The sequence below is a fragment of the Dendrobates tinctorius genome, unplaced genomic scaffold (assembly GCF_039654945.1).
Source record: "Dendrobates tinctorius isolate UK_male_01 unplaced genomic scaffold, ASM3965494v1 ptg000102l, whole genome shotgun sequence".
NCBI classification, from domain to species: Eukaryota; Metazoa; Chordata; class Amphibia; order Anura; family Dendrobatidae; genus Dendrobates; species Dendrobates tinctorius.
Window position 1 is genome coordinate 19,358,640 of NW_027361770.1, and position 16,971 is coordinate 19,375,610.

Below are 16,971 nucleotides of genomic sequence, written 5' to 3' on the forward strand. Positions count from 1 at the left end.
GGAGGGGTTTTACAAGGTGTATGGAGCAGAGCCGTGTGTCTACGAGGTGTACGGAGCAGAGCAGTGTGTGTACGAGGTGTACGGAGCGGAGCCGTGTGTGTACGAGGTGTACGGAGCAGAGCCGTGTGTGTACGATGGGTACGGAGGGGAGCTGAGTGTTTATGAAGCAGAGCCGTGTGTTTATGGAGCGGAGCAGAGCCGGGGGTGTACGAGGTGTATGGTGGGGAGCATTTATACCTCCCGTGTCCCAACTGTCCCGGATCCAGCGAGACAGTCCCGATTTTGAGAGAGAGACTGCCCCAGCCGGGAGCATACTTTCCCCGCGAGACACAGGAGTACACAGCGGAGCCCCAAGGAGCAATTTAAAACTTGCACGTAACTTTCTACCGGAAGTGACGTGCTGGAAGCTGACCAGAAATGAGGTAATTTCGGGAGGAGATTGTGACGGAACCATGGAGGCACTTCAGGGAATGCTTCAGATCCATTACCGTGTCCTCCTCTGATAGCGCGGACAGTGGATCGCCTTGGAATCGGGGATGTCGGCCATGTGAGCGGATCATGATATGTCCTGCACCAGGAGGCTCAGGTAGGCACTACAATGGGAGCTGGGCTGCTATAGTATCTTTATAGAATTTTTCTTTCTCTGTTTCTCTCTCTCTGTTCTCTTTCTTTCTTTCTTTCTTTCTCTCTCTGGCCCCGCCCACCAAATCGGCCCCCGAGTGGCCCCCACAGTTAAAACGGATCCTGAGGTGAAAGTCTTGCAGGGGTAGCAGGCAAGTCTCTCTTAAAGGGGCAGCCGGGTAACATTTCAAACCACTATCTGTACTTCCTTCAGGAAATACACATCTAGTTCTTCTTCTTATTATTATAGTGGTTTGAAAAAACCACTATATTGTAATCCGAACGCTGCTAACTTATTATAGTGGTTTGAAAAAACCACTATATTGTAATCCGAACGCTGCTAACTTATTATAGTGGTTTGAAAAAACCACTATATTGTAATCCGAACGCTGCTAACTTATTCTTCTTCTTCTTCTTCTTCTTATTATTAAGTTGATTTCCGCAATTAATGCGGCCCGAACCGCTACACGCACAGACTCCGTTGAGGTGTCATTTCGAAGCCAGCGTCCATGAGAGGTGTGCTAAGTATTTTTCGTGTCGATCGGATTTGTAGTTTTTGCGCAATTTGCGTTTGAAAATTTTTTTTCCCGTCATTGGAATGCACTGTGTCAATGCTTTTCAATGGGAAGCTTAAAACGTGCCCTGAGGCGATTGAAATGGCAGTTGAGCTCATTGATATGCGCAGGCAGACCCAGTTACTATGCCAACGCCTACGAACGTCACATGACATCTCCAGAACAGAGCTTTTGCCACATAATATCAGCTCTTAAAGCTAAACCCACGGCACAAATGCAAATCTAGCTTCATCACATGACGCATGCCCCTGAGAGAGAATGTGTGCGCCAAAGTGGATTTAGAAGCCCAGTGAGCCACCCTGGCTCTTAAAGGGCCGACGCGCCAAAGTGATTCTTAAAGAGCCGGCGCACCAAAATGAGTCTTAAAGGGCCGGCGTGCCAAATCGAAAGCTGAGTGACCCAAGGCTCCAAATCGGAGGCTGATAGACCCTGGCCTACAAAAAGGAGGCTGAGCAACCCTGGCATCCAAATCGGACCCAGAGTGGCCCCGCCCACGAAATCGGACCCAGAGTGGCCTCGCCCACCAAATCAGACCCAGAGTGGCCCCGCCCACCAAATTGGACCCTGAGGAGCCCCACCCACAAAATCGGACAGTGAAGGCCCCACCCACAAAATCGGACCCTGAGGGGCCCCACCCACAAAATCGGACCCTGAGGGGCCCCGGCCACAAAATCGGACCCTGAGAGACCCCGGCCACAAAATCGAACCCAGAGGGGCCCCACCCACAAAATTGGACCCTGAGCGCCCCCAACCACAAAATCGGACCCTGAGGGGCCCCAACCCCAAAATCGGACCCTGAGGGGCCCCGGCCACAAAATCGGACCCTCAGGGGCCCCGCCCTCAAAATCGGACCCTGAGCTGCCCCTCCCTCAAAAATCGGACCCTGAGAGGCCCCGCCCACCAAATCAGACCCTGAGGGGCTCCGCCAACCAAATCGGACTCTAAAGGGCCCCACCCACAAAATCAGACCCTGAGGGCCCCCAACTACAAAATAGGACCCTAAGGGGCCCCACCCTCAAAATCGGACCCTGAGTAGACCCGGCCACAAAATCGGACACTGAGGGGCCCCACCCACAAAATCGGACCCTGAGGGGTCCCAACCACAAAATCAAATCCTGAGGGGCCCCACCCTCAAAATCGGATCCTGAGGAGCCCAACCAACAAAATTGGACCCTGAGGGGCCCCGGCCACAAAATTGGAACCTGAGGGGCCCCGGCCACAAAATCGGACCCTGAGGGGTCCCAACCACGAAATCAGACCCTGAGGGGCCCCGGACTCAAAATCGGACCGTGAGGGCCCCCAACCACAAAATCGGACCCTGAGGGGCCCCAACCACAAAATCGGACCCTGAGAGACCCCGGCCACAAAATCGGACCCTGAGGGGCCCCGGCCACAAAATCGGACCTTGAGAGGCCCCGGCCACAAAATCGGACCCTGAGGGGCCCCGGCCACAAAATCGGACCCTGCGGGGTGCCGGCCACAAAATCAGACCCTGAGGGGTCCCAACCACAAAATCAGACCCTGAGGGGCCCCAGTCACAAAATCAGACCCTGAGCGACCCCAACCACAAAATCGGACCCTGAGGGGCCCCGGCCACAAAATCGGACACTGAGGGGCCCCAACCACAAAATCGGACCCTGAGGGGCCCCAGCCACGAAATCAGACCCTGAGGGGCGCCGGCCACAAAATCGGACCCTGAGGGCCCCCAACCACAAAATCAGACCCTGAGGGGCCCCGCCACAAAATCGGACCCTGAGGGCCCCCAACCACAAAACTGGACTCTGAGGGGCCCCAACCACAAAATCGGACCCTGAGGGGCCCCAACCACAAAATCGGACCCTGAGGGGCCCCGGCCACAATATCGGACCCTGAGAGACCCTGGCCACAAAATCGAACCCAGAGGGGCCCCACCCACAAAATTGGACCCTGAGTGGCCCCGCCCACCAAATCGGACCCTGAGGGTCCCCGCCCACAAAATCGGACCCTGAGGGGCCCCGCCCTCAAAATCGGACCCTGAGGGGCCCCACCCACAAAATCGGACCCTGAGGGGCCCCACCCTCAAAATCAGACCCTGAGGGCCCCGGTCACAAAATTGGATCCTGAGGGGCCCCAACCACAAAATCGATCCCTGAGGGGCCCCACCCACAAAATTGGACCCTGAGGGGCCCCACCCACAAAATTGGACCCTGAGGGGCCCCGGCCACAAAATCGGACCCTGAGGGACCCCGGCCACAAAATCAGACCCTGAGGGGCCCCACCCACAAAATCGGACCCTGAGGGGATCCGGCCACAAAATCAGACCCTGAGGGGCCCCGGCCACAACATCGGACCCTGAGGGGCCCTGGCCACAACATCGGACCCTGAGGGGCCCCACTCACAAAATCGGACCCTGAGGGGCCCCAACCACAAAATCGGACCCTGAGGGGCCCCAACCACAAAATCGGACCCTGAGGGGCCCCGGCCAAAAAATTGGACCCTGAGGGGCCCCATCCACAAAATTGGACCGAGGGGCCCCGACCACAAAATCAGACCCTGAGGGACCCCGGCCACAAAATCAGATCTTGAGGGGCCCCAACCACAAAATCGGACCCTGAGAGGCTCCGGACACAAAATCGGACCCTGAGGGGCCCCAACCACAAAATAGGACCCTGAGAGGCACCGGCCACAAAATCGGACCCTGAGGGGCCCCGGACACAAAATCAGACCCTGAGGGGCCCAACCCACAAAATCGGACCCTGAGGGGCCCCGCCCACCAAATCGGACCCTGAGGGGCCCCGCCCACCAAATCGGACCCTGAGAGGCCCCGCCCACCAATTCAGACCCGGAGGGGCCCCGCCCACTAAATCAGATTCTGAAAGGCCCCAACCACAAAATCGGACCCTGAGTGGCCCCACCCACAAAATCGGACCCTGAGGGGCCCCGCTGACCAAATTGAACTCTGAGGGGCCCCACTCACCAAATCGGACCCTGAGTGGCCCCGCCCACCAAATTGGACCCTGAGTGGCCTCGTCCACCAAATCGGACCCTAAGGGGCTCCACCCACAAAATCGGACCCTGAGGTGCCCCGGCCACAAAATCGGACCCAGAGGGGCCCCACCCACAAAATCGGGCCCTGAGGGGTCCCACCCACAAAATCGGACCCTGAAGCCAAAGTGGCCCCTGAGAGGCACCCACAGTTAAAACGGATCCTGAGTTGAAAGTCTTGCAGGGGCAGCAGCCAAGTCTCTCTTAAAGGGGCAGCCCAGGCACCATTTCAAACCACTATCTGTACTTCCTTCAGGAAATACACATCTAGTTCTTCTTCTTCTTATTATTATTATTATTAAGTTGATTTCCGCAATTAATGCGGCCCGAACCGCTTCACGCACAGACTCCATTGAGGTGTCGTTTCGAAGCCAGCGTCCATGAGAGGTGTGCTAAGTATTTTTCGTGTCGATCGGATTTTTAGTTTTTGCGCAATTTGCGTTTGAAAATTTTTTTTCCCGTCATTGGAATGCACTGTCTCCAATGCATTTCAATAGGAAATGGCAAAACGTGCCCTGAGGCGATTGAAATGACAGTTGAGCTCATTGATATGCGCAGGCAGACCCAGTTACTATGCCAACGCCTACGAACTTCACTTGAACCCCAGCACAGAGCCTCTGCCACATAATATCAGCTCTTAAAGCGAAACTCACAGAACAAATGCAAATCTAGCTTTATCACATGACACATGCCCCTGAGAGAGAATGTGTGCGCCAAAGTGGATTTAAAAGAAGCCCAGTGAGCCAAACTAGCTCTTAAAGGGCCAACGCGCCAAAGTGATTGTTAAAGGGCCAGCGCACCCAAATGAGTCTTAAAGGGCCGACACACCAAATCGGAGGCTGAGCCACCCCGGCCTCCATATCGGAGGCTGAGCCACCCCGGCCTCCAAATCGGAGGCTGAGCCACCCCGGCCTCCAAATCGGAGGCTGAGCCACCCCGGCCTCCAAATCGGAGGCTGATCGACCCCGGCCTCCAAATCGGAGGCTGATCGACCCCGGCCTCCAAATCGGAGGCTGATCGACCCCGGCCTCCAAATCGGAGGCTGATCGACCCCGGCCTCCAAATTGGAGGCTGAGCCACCCCGGCCTCCAAATCGGAGGCTGAGCCACCCCGGCCTCCAAATCGGAGCCTGAGCCACCCCGGCCTCCAAATCGGAGGCTGATCCACCCCGGCCTCCAAATCGGAGGCTGAGCCACCCCGGCCTCCAAATCGGAGGCTGAGCCACCCCGGCCTCCAAATCGGAGGCTGAGCCACCCCGGCCTCCAAATCGGAGGCTGAGCCACTCCGGCCTCCAAATCAGAGGCTGAGCCACCCCGGCCTCCAAATCAGAGGCTGATCCACCCCGGCCTCCAAATCGGAGGCTGATCCACCCCGGCCTCCAAATCGGAGGCTGATCCACCCCGGCCTCCAAATCGGAGGCTGATCCACCCCGGCCTCCAAATCGGAGGCTGAGCCACCCCGGCCTCCAAATCGGAGGCTGATCGACCCTGGCCTCCAAATCGGAGGCTGAGCCACCCCGGCCTCCAAATCGGAGGATGAGTCACCCCAGCCTCCAAATAGGAGGCTGAGCCACCCCGGCCTCCAAATCGGAGGCTGAGCCACCCCGGCCTCCAAATCGGAGGCTGATCGACCCTGGCCTCCAAATCGGAGGCTGATCGACCCTGGCCTCCAAATCGGAGGCTGATCCACCCCGGCCTCCAAATCGGAGGCTGAGCCACCCCGGCCTCCAAATCGGAGGCTGAGCCACCCCGGCCTCCAAATCGAAGGCTGAGCCACCCCGGCCTCCAAATCGGAGGCTGATCGACCCCGGCCTCCAAATCGGAGGCTGAGCCACCCCGGCCTCCAAATCGGAAGTTCATCGACCCCGGCTTCCAAATCAGAGGCTCTTTGACCTCGGCCTCCAAATTGGAAGCTCAACGACCCCGGCCTCCAAATTGGAGGCTGAGCGACCCCAGCCTCCAAATCTTACCCAGAGTTGCCCCGCCCACCAAATCGGACCCTGAGAGGCCCCGCCCACCAAATCGGACCCAGAGTGGTCCCGCCCACCAAATTGGACCCAGAGTGGTCCCGCCCACCAAATTGGACCCAGAGGGGCTCCGCCCACAAAATCAGACCCAGAGGGGCCCCTGCCACAAAATCAGACCCTGAGGGGCCCCTGCCACAAAATCAGACCCTGAGGGGCCGCGGCCACAAAATCAGACCCTGATGGGCCCCAGTCACAAAATTGGACCCTGATAGGCCCCGGCCACAAAATCGGATCCTGAGGGGCCCCAACCACAAAATCAGACCCTGAGGGGACCCAACCACAAAATCGGACCCTGAGAGGCCCCGCCCACCAAATTGGACCCAGAGTGGTCCCGCCCACGAAATTGGACCCAGAGGAGCCCCACCCACAAAATCGGACCCAGAGGGGCCCCTGCCACAAAATCGGACCCAGAGGGGCCCCGGCCACAAAATCGGACCCTGAGGGGCCGCGGCCACAAAATCGGACCCTGAGGGGACCCAACCACAAAATCGGACCCTGAGGGGACCCAACCACAACATCGGACCCTGAGGGGCCCCACCCACAAAATCAGGCCCTGAGGGGCCCCACCCACAAAATCAGACCATGAGGCCAAAGTGGCCCCTGAGAGGCACCCACAGTTAAATCGTATCCTGAGTTGAAAGTTTTGCAGGGGCAGCAGGCAAGTCTCTCTTAAAGGGGCAGCCCGGGCACCATTTCAAACCACTATCTGTACTTCCTTCAGGAAATACACATCTAGTTCTTCTTATTATTATTATTATTAAGTTGATTTCCGCAATTAATGCGGCCCGAACCGCTACACGCACAGACTCCGTTGAGGTGTCGTTTCGAAGCCAGCGCCCATGAGAGGTGTGCTAAGTATTTTTCGTGTCGATCGGATTTGTAGTTTTTGTGCAATTTGCGTTTGAAAATTTTTTTTCCCGTCATTGGAATGCACTGTCTCCAATGCTTTTCAATAGGAAATGGCAAAACGTGCCCTGAGGCGATTGAAATGGCAGTTGAGCTAATTGATATGCGCAGGCAGACCCAGTTACGATGCCAACGCCTACGAACTTCACTTGAACCCCAGCACAGAGCCTATGCCACATAATATCAGCTCTTAAAGCGAAACCCACACCACAAATGCAAATCTAGCTTCATCACATGACACTTGCCCCTGAGAGAGAATGTGCGCCAAAGTGGATTTAGAAGCCCAGTAAGCCACCCTGGCTCTTAAAGGGCCGACGCGCCAAAGTGATTCTTAAAGAGCCGGCGCACCAAAATGAGTCTTAAAGGGCCGGCGCGCCAAATCGAAAGCTGAGTGACCCAAGGCTCCAAATCGGAGGCTGATAGACCCTGGCCTACAAAAAGGAGGCTGAGCCACCCTGGCATCCAAATTGGACCCAGAGTGGCCCCGCCCACCAAATCGGACCCAGAGTGGCCCCGTCCACCAAATCAGACCCAGAGTGGCCCCGTCCACCAAATCAGACCCAGAGTGGCCCCGTCCACCAAATTGGACCCTGAGGGGCCCCACCCACAAAATCAGACCCTGAGGGGCCCCGGCCACAAAATCGGACCCTGAGGGGCCCAGCCTACAAAATTGAACCCTGAGGGACCCCAACCACAAAATCAGATCCTGAGGGGCCCCACCCACAAAATCGGATCCTGAGGGGCCCCACCCACAATATCGGACCCTGAGGGGCCCCACCCACAAAATCAGACCCTGAGGGCTCCGGTCACAAAATTGGATCCTGAGGGGCCCCAACCACAAAATCGGACCCTGAGGGGCCCCAACCACAAAATCGGACCCTGAGGGGCCCCACCCACAAAATTGGACCCTGAGGGGCCCCACCCACAAAATCAGACCCTGAGGGCCCCGGTCACAAAATTGGATCCTGAGGGGCCCCGGCCACAACATCGGACCCTGAGGGGCCCCACTCACAAAATCCGACCCTGAGGGGCCCCAACCACAAAATCGGACCCTGAGGGGCCCCAACCACAAAATCGGACCCTGAGGGGCCCCGGCCACAACATCGGACCCTGAGGGGCCCCACTCACAAAATCCGACCCTGAGGGGCCCCAACCACAAAATCGGACCCTGAGGGGCCCCAACCTCAAAATCGGACCCTGAGGGGCCCCGGCCACAAAATCGGACCCTGAGGGGCCCCGGCCACAAAATCGGACCCTGAGGGGCCCCGGCCACAAAATCGGATCCTGAGGGGCCCCACCCACAAAATCGGATCCTGAGGGGCCCCACCCACAATATCGGACCCTGAGGGGCCCCACCCACAAAATCAGACCATGAGGGCCCCGGTCACAAAATTGGATCCTGAGGGGCCCCAACCACAAAATCGATCCCTGAGGGGACCCAACCACAAAATTGGACCCTGAGGGGCCCCACCGACAAAATTGGACCCTGAGGGGCCCCACCCACAAAATTGGACCCTGAGGAGCCCCACCCACAAAATTGGACCCTGAGGGGCCCCGGCCAAAAAATTGGACCCTGAGGGGCCCCACCCACAAAATTGGACCCTGATGGGCCCCGGCCACAAAATTGGATCCTGAGGGGCCCCACCCACAAAATCGGATCCTGAGGGGCCCCACCCACAATATCGGACCCTGAGGGGCCCCACCCACAAAATCAGACCATGAGGGCCCCGGTCACAAAATTGGATCCTGAGGGGCCCCAACCACAAAATCGATCCCTGAGGGGCCCCAACCACAAAATTGGACCCTGAGGGGCCCCACCGACAAAATTGGACCCTGAGGGGCCCCACCCACAAAATTGGACCCTGAGGAGCCCCACCCACAAAATTGGACCCTGAGGGGCCCCGGCCAAAAAATTGGACCCTGAGGGGCCCCACCCACAAAATTGGACCCTGACGGGCCCCGGCCACAAAATCGGACCCTGAGGGACCCCGGCCACAAAATCGGACCCTGAGGGGCCCCACCCACAAAATCAGACCCTGAGGGGATCCGGCCACAAATTCAGACCCTGAGGGGCCCCGGCCACAACATCGGACCCTGAGGGGCCCCACTCACAAAAACGGACCCTGAGGGGCCCCAACCACAAAATCGGACCCTGAGGGGCCCCAACCACAAAATCGGACCCTGAGGGGCCCCGGCCAAAAAATTGGACCCTGAGGGCCCCGGTCACAAAATTGGATCCTGAGGGGCCCCAACCACAAAATCGATCCCTGAGGGGCCCCAACCACAAAATCGGACCCTGAGGGGCCCCACCCACAAAACTGGACGCTGAGGGGCCCCACCCACAAAATTGGACCCTGAGGGGCCCCAGCCACAAAATCAGACCCTGAGGGACCCCGACCACAAAATTGGACCCTGAGGGGCCCCACCCACAAAATTGGATCCTGAGGGGCCCCACCCACAAAATCAGACCCTGAGGGACCCCGGCCACAAAATCGGACCCTGAGAGGCCCCACCCACAAAATCGGACCCTGAGGGGATCCGGCCACAAAATCAGACCCTGAGGGGCCCCGGCCACAACATCTGACCCTGAGGGGCCCCACCCACAAAATCGGACCCTGAGGGGCCCCAACCACAAAATCGGACCCTGAGGGGCCCCGGCCACAAAATCGGACCCTGAGGGGCCCCGGCCACAAAATCGGACCCTGATGGGCCCCGCCTACAAAATTGAACCCTGAGGGGCCCCAACCACAAAATCAGATCCTGAAGGGCCCCACCCACAAAATCGGATCCTGAGGGGCCCCACCCACAATATCGGACCCTGAGGGGCCCCACCCACAAAATCATACCCTGAGGGCCCCGGTCACAAAATTGGATCCTGAGGGGCCCCAACCACAAAATCGATCCCTGAGGGGGCCCAACCACAAAATCGGACCCTGAGGGGCCCCACCCACAAAACTGGACCCTGAGGGGCCCCACCCACAAAATTGGACCCTGAGGGGCCCCGGCCAAAAAATTGGACCCTGAGGGGCCCCGGCCACAAAATCGGACCTTGAGGGACCCCGGCCACAAAATCGGACCCTGAGTGGCCCCTCCCACAAAATCGGACCCTGAGGGGCCCCGGCCACAACATCGGACCCTGAGGGGCCACACTCACAAAATCGGACCCTGAGGGGCCCCAACCACAAAATCGGACCCTGAGGGGCCCCAACCACAAAATCGGACCCTGAGGGGCCCCGGCCACAAAATCGGACCCTGAGGGGCCCCGGCCACAAAATCGGACCCTGAGGGGCCCCGGCCACAAAATCAGACCCTGAGGGGCCCCGGCCACAAAATCGGACCCTGAGGGGCCCCGCCTACAAAATCGAACCCTGAGGGGCCCCAACCACAAAATCGGATCCTGAGGGGCCCCACCCACAAAATCGGATCCTGAGGGGCCCCACCCACAAAATCGGATCCTGAGGGGCCCCACCCACAATATCGGACCCTGAGGGGCCCCACCCACAAAATCAGACCCTGAGGGCCCCGGTCACAAAATTGGATCCTGAGGGGCCCCAACCACAAAATCGATCCCTGAGGGGCCCCAACCACAAAATCGGACCCTGAGGGGCCCCACCCACAAAATTGGACCCTGAGGGGCCCCACCCACAAAATTGGACCCTGAGGGGCCCCGGCCAAAAAGTTGGACCCTGAGGGGCCCCGGCCAAAAAGTTGGACCCTGAGGGGCCCCACCCACAAAATTGGACCCTGAGGGGCCCCGGCCACAAAATCGGACCCTGAGGGACCCCGGCCACAAAATCGGACCCTGAGGGGCCCCACCCACAAAATCGGACCCTGAGGGGATCCGGCCACAAAATTAGACCCTGAGGGGCCCCGGCCACAACATCGGACCCTGAGGGGCCCCACTCACAAAAACGGACCCTGAGGGGCCCCAACCACACAATCGGAACCTGAGGGGCCCCAACCACAAAATCGGACCCTGAGGGGCCCCGGCCAAAAAATTGGACCCTGAGGGGCCCCACCCACAAAATCGGACCCTGAGGGGATCCGGCCACAAAATCAGACCCTGAGGGGCCCCGGCCACAACATCGGACCCTGAGGGGCCCCACTCACAAAATCGGACCCTGAGGGGCCCCACTCACAAAATCGGACCCTGAGGGGCCCCAGCCACAAAATCGGACCCTGAGGGGCCCCGGCCACAAAATCGGACCCTGAGGGGCCCCAACCACAAAATCGGACCCTCACGGGCACCGGCCACAAAATCGGACCCTGAGGGGCCCTGCCACAAAATCGGACCCTGAGGGGCCCCGCCTACAAAATTGAACCCTGAGGGGCCCCAAACACAAAATTGGATCCTGAGGGGCCCCACCCACAAAATTGGATCCTGAGGGGCCCCACCCACAATATCGGACCCTGAGGGGCCCCACCCACAAAATCAGACCCTGAGGGCCCCGGTCACAAAATTGGATCCTGAGGGGCCCCAACCACAAAATCGATCCCTGAGGGGCCCCACCCACAAAATTGGACCCTGAGGGGCCCCACCCACAAAATTGGACCCTGAGGGGCCCCGGCCACAAAATCGGACCCTGAGGGACCCTGGCCACAAAATCAGACCCTGAGGGGCCCCACCCACAAAATCGGACCCTGAGGGGATCCGGCCACAAAATCAGACCCTGAGGGGCCCCGGCCACAACATCGGACCCTGAGGGGCCCCGGCCACAACATCGGACCCTGAGGGGCCCCACTCACAAAATCGGACCCTGAGGGGCCCCAACCACAAAATCGGACCCTGAGGGGCCCCAACCACAAAATCGGACCCTGAGGGGCCCCGGCCAAAAAATTGGACCCTGAGGGGCCCCATCCACAAAATTGGACCGAGGGGCCCCGGCCACAAAATCAGACCCTGAGGGACCCCGGCCACAAAATCAGATCTTGAGGGGCCCCAACCACAAAATCGGACCCTGAGAGGCTCCGGACACAAAATCGGACCCTGAGGGGCCCCAACCACAAAATAGGACCCTGAGAGGCACCGGCCACAAAATCGGACCCTGAGGGGCCCCAGACACAAAATCAGACCCTGAGGGGCCCAACCCACAAAATCGGACCCTGAGGGGCCCCGCCCACCAAATCGGACCCTGAGGGGCCCCGCCCACCAAATCGGACCCTGAGAGGCCCCGCCCACCAATTCAGACCCGGAGGGGCCCCGCCCACTAAATCAGATTCTGAAAGGCCCCAACCACAAAATCGGACCCTGAGTGGCCCCACCCACAAAATCGGACCCTGAGGGGCCCCGCTGACCAAATTGAACTCTGAGGGGCCCCACTCACCAAATCGGACCCAGAGTGGCCCCGCCCACCAAATTGGACCCTGAGTGGCCTCGTCCACCAAATCGGACCCTAAGGGGCTCCACCCACAAAATCGGACCCTGAGGTGCCCCGGCCACAAAATCGGACCCAGAGGGGCCCCACCCACAAAATCGGGCCCTGAGGGGTCCCACCCACAAAATCGGACCCTGAAGCCAAAGTGGCCCCTGAGAGGCACCCACAGTTAAAACGGATCCTGAGTTGAAAGTCTTGCAGGGGCAGCAGCCAAGTCTCTCTTAAAGGGGCAGCCCGGGCACCATTTCAAACCACTATCTGTACTTCCTTCAGGAAATACACATCTAGTTCTTCTTCTTCTTATTAAGTTGATTTCCGCAATTAATGCGGCCCGAACCACTACACGCACAGACTCCGTTGAGGTGTCGTTTCGAAGCCAGCGTCCATGAGAGGTGTGCTAAGTATTTTTCGTGTTGATCGGATTTGTAGTTTTTGCGCAATTTGCGTTTGAAATTTTTTTTTCCCGTCATTGGAATGCACTGTCTCCAATGCTTTTCAATAGGATATGGCAAAACGTGCCCTGAGGCGATTGAAATGGCAGTTGAGCTCATTGATATGCGCAGGCAGACCCAGTTACTATGCCAACGCCTACGAACTTCACCTGAACCCCAGCACAGAGCCTCTGCCACATAATATCAGCTCTTAAAGCGAAACTCACAGCACAAATGCAAATCTAGCTTCATCACATGACACATGCCCCTGAGAGAGAATGTGTGCGCCAAAGTGGATTTAAAAGAAGCCCAGTGAGCCAAACTAGCTCTTAAAGGGCCAATGCGCCAAAGTGATTGTTAAAGGGCCGACACACCAAATCGGAGACTGAGCCACCCCGGCCTCCAAATCGGAGGCTGAGCCACCCCGGCCTCCAAATCGGACGCTGAGCCACCCCGGCCTCCAAATCGGAGGCTCATCGACCCCGGCCTCCAAATCGGAGGCTCTTTGACCTCGGCCTCCAAATCGGAAGCTCAACGACCCCAGCCTCCAAATTGGAGTCTGAGCGACCCCAGCCTCCAAATCTTACCCAGAGTGGCCACACCCACCAAATCAGACCCAAAGAGGCCCTGCCCACCAAATCGGTCCCTGAGGGGCCCCGCCCACCAAATCGGACCCTGTGGGGCCACGCCCACCAAATCGGACCCTGAGAGGCCCCGCCCACCAAATTGGACCCAGAGTGGTCCCGCCCACCAAATTGGACCCAGTGGGGCTCCGCCCACAAATTCAGACCCAGAGGGGCCCCTGCCACAAAATCAGACCCTGAGGGGCCGTGGCCACAAAATCGGACCCTGATGGGCCCCGGTCACAAAATTGGACCCTGATGGGCCCCGGCCACAAAATCGGACCCTGAGAGGCCCCGCCCACCAAATTGGACCCAGAGTGGTCCCGCCCACCAAATTGGACCCAGTGGGGCTCCGCCCACAAATTCAGACCCAGAGGGGCCCCTGCCACAAAATCAGACCCTGAGGGGCCGCGGCCACAAAATTGGACCCTGATGGGCCCCGGCCACAAAATCGGACCCTAAGAGGCCCCGCCCACCAAATTGGACCCAGAGTGGTCCCGCCCACCAAATTGGACCCAGAGTGGTCCCACCCACCAAATTGAACCCAGAGGGGCCCCACCCACAAAATTGGACCCAGAGGGGCCCCGGCCACAAAATCGGACCCTGAGGGGCCCCAGCCACCAAATCGGACCCTGAGGGGCCCCGGCCACAAAATCGGACCCTGAGGGGCCCCACCCACCAAATCGGACCCTGAGGGGCCCCGGCCACAAAATCCGACCCTGAGGGGCCCCACCCACCAAATCGGACCCTGAGGGGCCCCAGCCACCAAATCGGACCCTGAGGGGCCCCGGCCACAAAATCGGACCCTGAGGGGCCCCACCCACAAAATCGGGCCTTGAGGGGCCCCACCCACAAAATCGGACCCTGGGGCCAAAGTGGCCCCTGAGAGGCACCCACAGTTAAAACGGATCCTGAGTTGAAAGTCTTGCAGGGGCATCAGGCAAGTCTCTCTTAAAGGGGCAGCCTGGGCACCATTTCAAACCACTATCTGTACTTCCTTCAGGAAATACACATCTAGTTATAGTGGTTTGAAAAAACCACTATATTGTAATCCGAACGCTGCTAACTTATTCTTCTTCTTCTTATTATTATTATTATTAAGTTGATTTCCGCAATTAATACAGCCCGAACCGCTACACGCACAGACTCCGTTCAGGTGTCGTTTCGAAGCCAGCGTCCATGAGAGGTGTGCTAAGTATTTTTAGTGTCGATCGGATTTGTAGTTTTTGCGCAATTTGCGTTTGAAAATTTTTTTTTCCCGTCATTGGAATGCACTGTCTCAATGCATTTGAATGGCGAAATGTTGCTATAGACAAAACATGCCCTGAGGCGATTGAAATGGCAGTTGAGCTCATTGATATGCGCAGGCAGACCCAGTTACTATGCCAACGCCTACGAACGTCACATGACCTCTCCAAGACAGAGCTTCTGCCATATAATATCAGCTCTTAAAGCAAAACCCACAGAACAAATGCAAATCTAGCTTCATCACATGACGTATGCCCCTGAGAGAGAATGTGCGCCAAAGTGTATTTATAAGCCCAGTGAGTCACCCTGGCTCTTAAAAGGCCGACGCGCCAAAGTGATTCTTAAAGAGCCGGCGCACTAAAATGAGTCTTAAAGGGCCGGCGCGCCAAATCGAAAGCTGAGTGACCCAAGGCTCCAAATCGGAGGCTGATAGACCCTGGCCTACAAAAAGGAGGCTGAGCCACCCTGGCATCCAAATTGGACCCAGGGTGGCCCCGCCCACCAAATCGGACCCAGAGTGGCCCAGCCCACCAAATCAGACCCAGAGTGGCCCCACCCACCAAATTGGACCCTGAGGGGCCGCACCCACAAAATCGGACCCTGAGGGGCCCCGGCCACAAAATCGGACCCTGAGGGGCCCCACCCACAAAATCGGACCCTGAGGGGATCCGGCCACAAAATCAGACCCTGAGGGGCCCCGGCCACAACATCGGACCCTGAGGGGCCCCACTCACAAAATCGGACCCTGAGGGGCCCCACCCACAAAATCGGACCCTGAGGGGCCCCGCCCACCAAATTAGACCCTGAGGGGCCCCACCCTCAAAATCAGACCCTGAGGGGCCACAGCCACAAAATCAGACCCTGAGGGTCCCCAGCCACAAAATCGGACCCTGAGGGGCCCCACCCACAAATCCAGACCCTGAGGGGCCCCAGCCACAAAATCGGACACTGAGAGACCCCGGCCACAAAATCGGACCCTGAGGGGCCCCACCCACAAAATCGAACCCTGAGGGGCCCCACCCACAAAATCAGACCCTGAGGGACCCCAGCCACAAAATCAGACCCTGAGGGGCCCCAGCCACAAAATCGGACCCTGAGGGGCCCCACCCACAAAATCGGACCCTGAGGGGCCCCGCCCACCAAATTAGACCCTGAGGGGCCCCACCCTCAAAATCGGTCCCACATAATATCAGCTCTTAAAGCGAAACTCACAGCACAAATGCAAATCTAGCTTCATCACATGACACATGCCCCTGAGAGAGAATGTCCGCCAAATTTGATTTAGAAGAAGCCCAGTGAGCCAAACTAGCTCTTAAAGGGCCAGCGCACCCACATGAGTCTTAAAGGGCCGACACACCAAATCGGAGGCTGAGCCACCCCGGCCTCCAAATCGGAGGCTGAGCCACCCCGGCCTCCAAATCGGAGGCTGAGCCACCCCGGCCTCCAAATCGGAGGCTGAGCCACCCCGGCCTCCAAATCGGAGGCTGAGCCACCCCAGTCTCCAAATCGGAGGCTGAGCCACCCCGGCCTCCAAATCGGAGGCTGAGCCACCCCGGCCTCCAAATCGGAGGCTGAGCCACCCCGGCCTCCAAATCGGAGGCTGAGCCACCCCGGCCTCCAAATCGGAGGCTGAGCCACCCCGGCCTCCAAATCGGAGGCTGAGCCACCCCGGCCTCCAAATCGGAGGCTCATCGACCCCGGCCTCCAAATCGGAGGCTCATCGACCCCTGCCTCCAAATCGGAAGCTCATCGACCCCTGCCTCCAAATCTGAGGCTCTTTGACCTCGGCCTCCAAATCGGAAGCTCAACGACCCCGGCCTCCAAATTGGAGGCTGAGCGACCCCAGCCTCCAAATCTTACCCAGAGTGGCCCCACCCACCAAATCAGACCCAGAGAGGCCCTGCCCACCAAATAGGACCCTGAGGGGCCCCGCCCACCAATCGGACCCTGTGGGGCCCCGCCCACCAAATCGGACCCTGAGAGGCCCCGCCCACCAAATTGGACCCAGAGTGGTCCCGCCCACCAAATTGGACCCAGAGTGGTCCCGCCCACCAAATTGGACCCAGTGGGGCTCCGCCCACAAAATCGGACCCTGAGGGGCCGCGGCCACAAAATCAGACCCTGAGGGGCCGCGGCCACAAA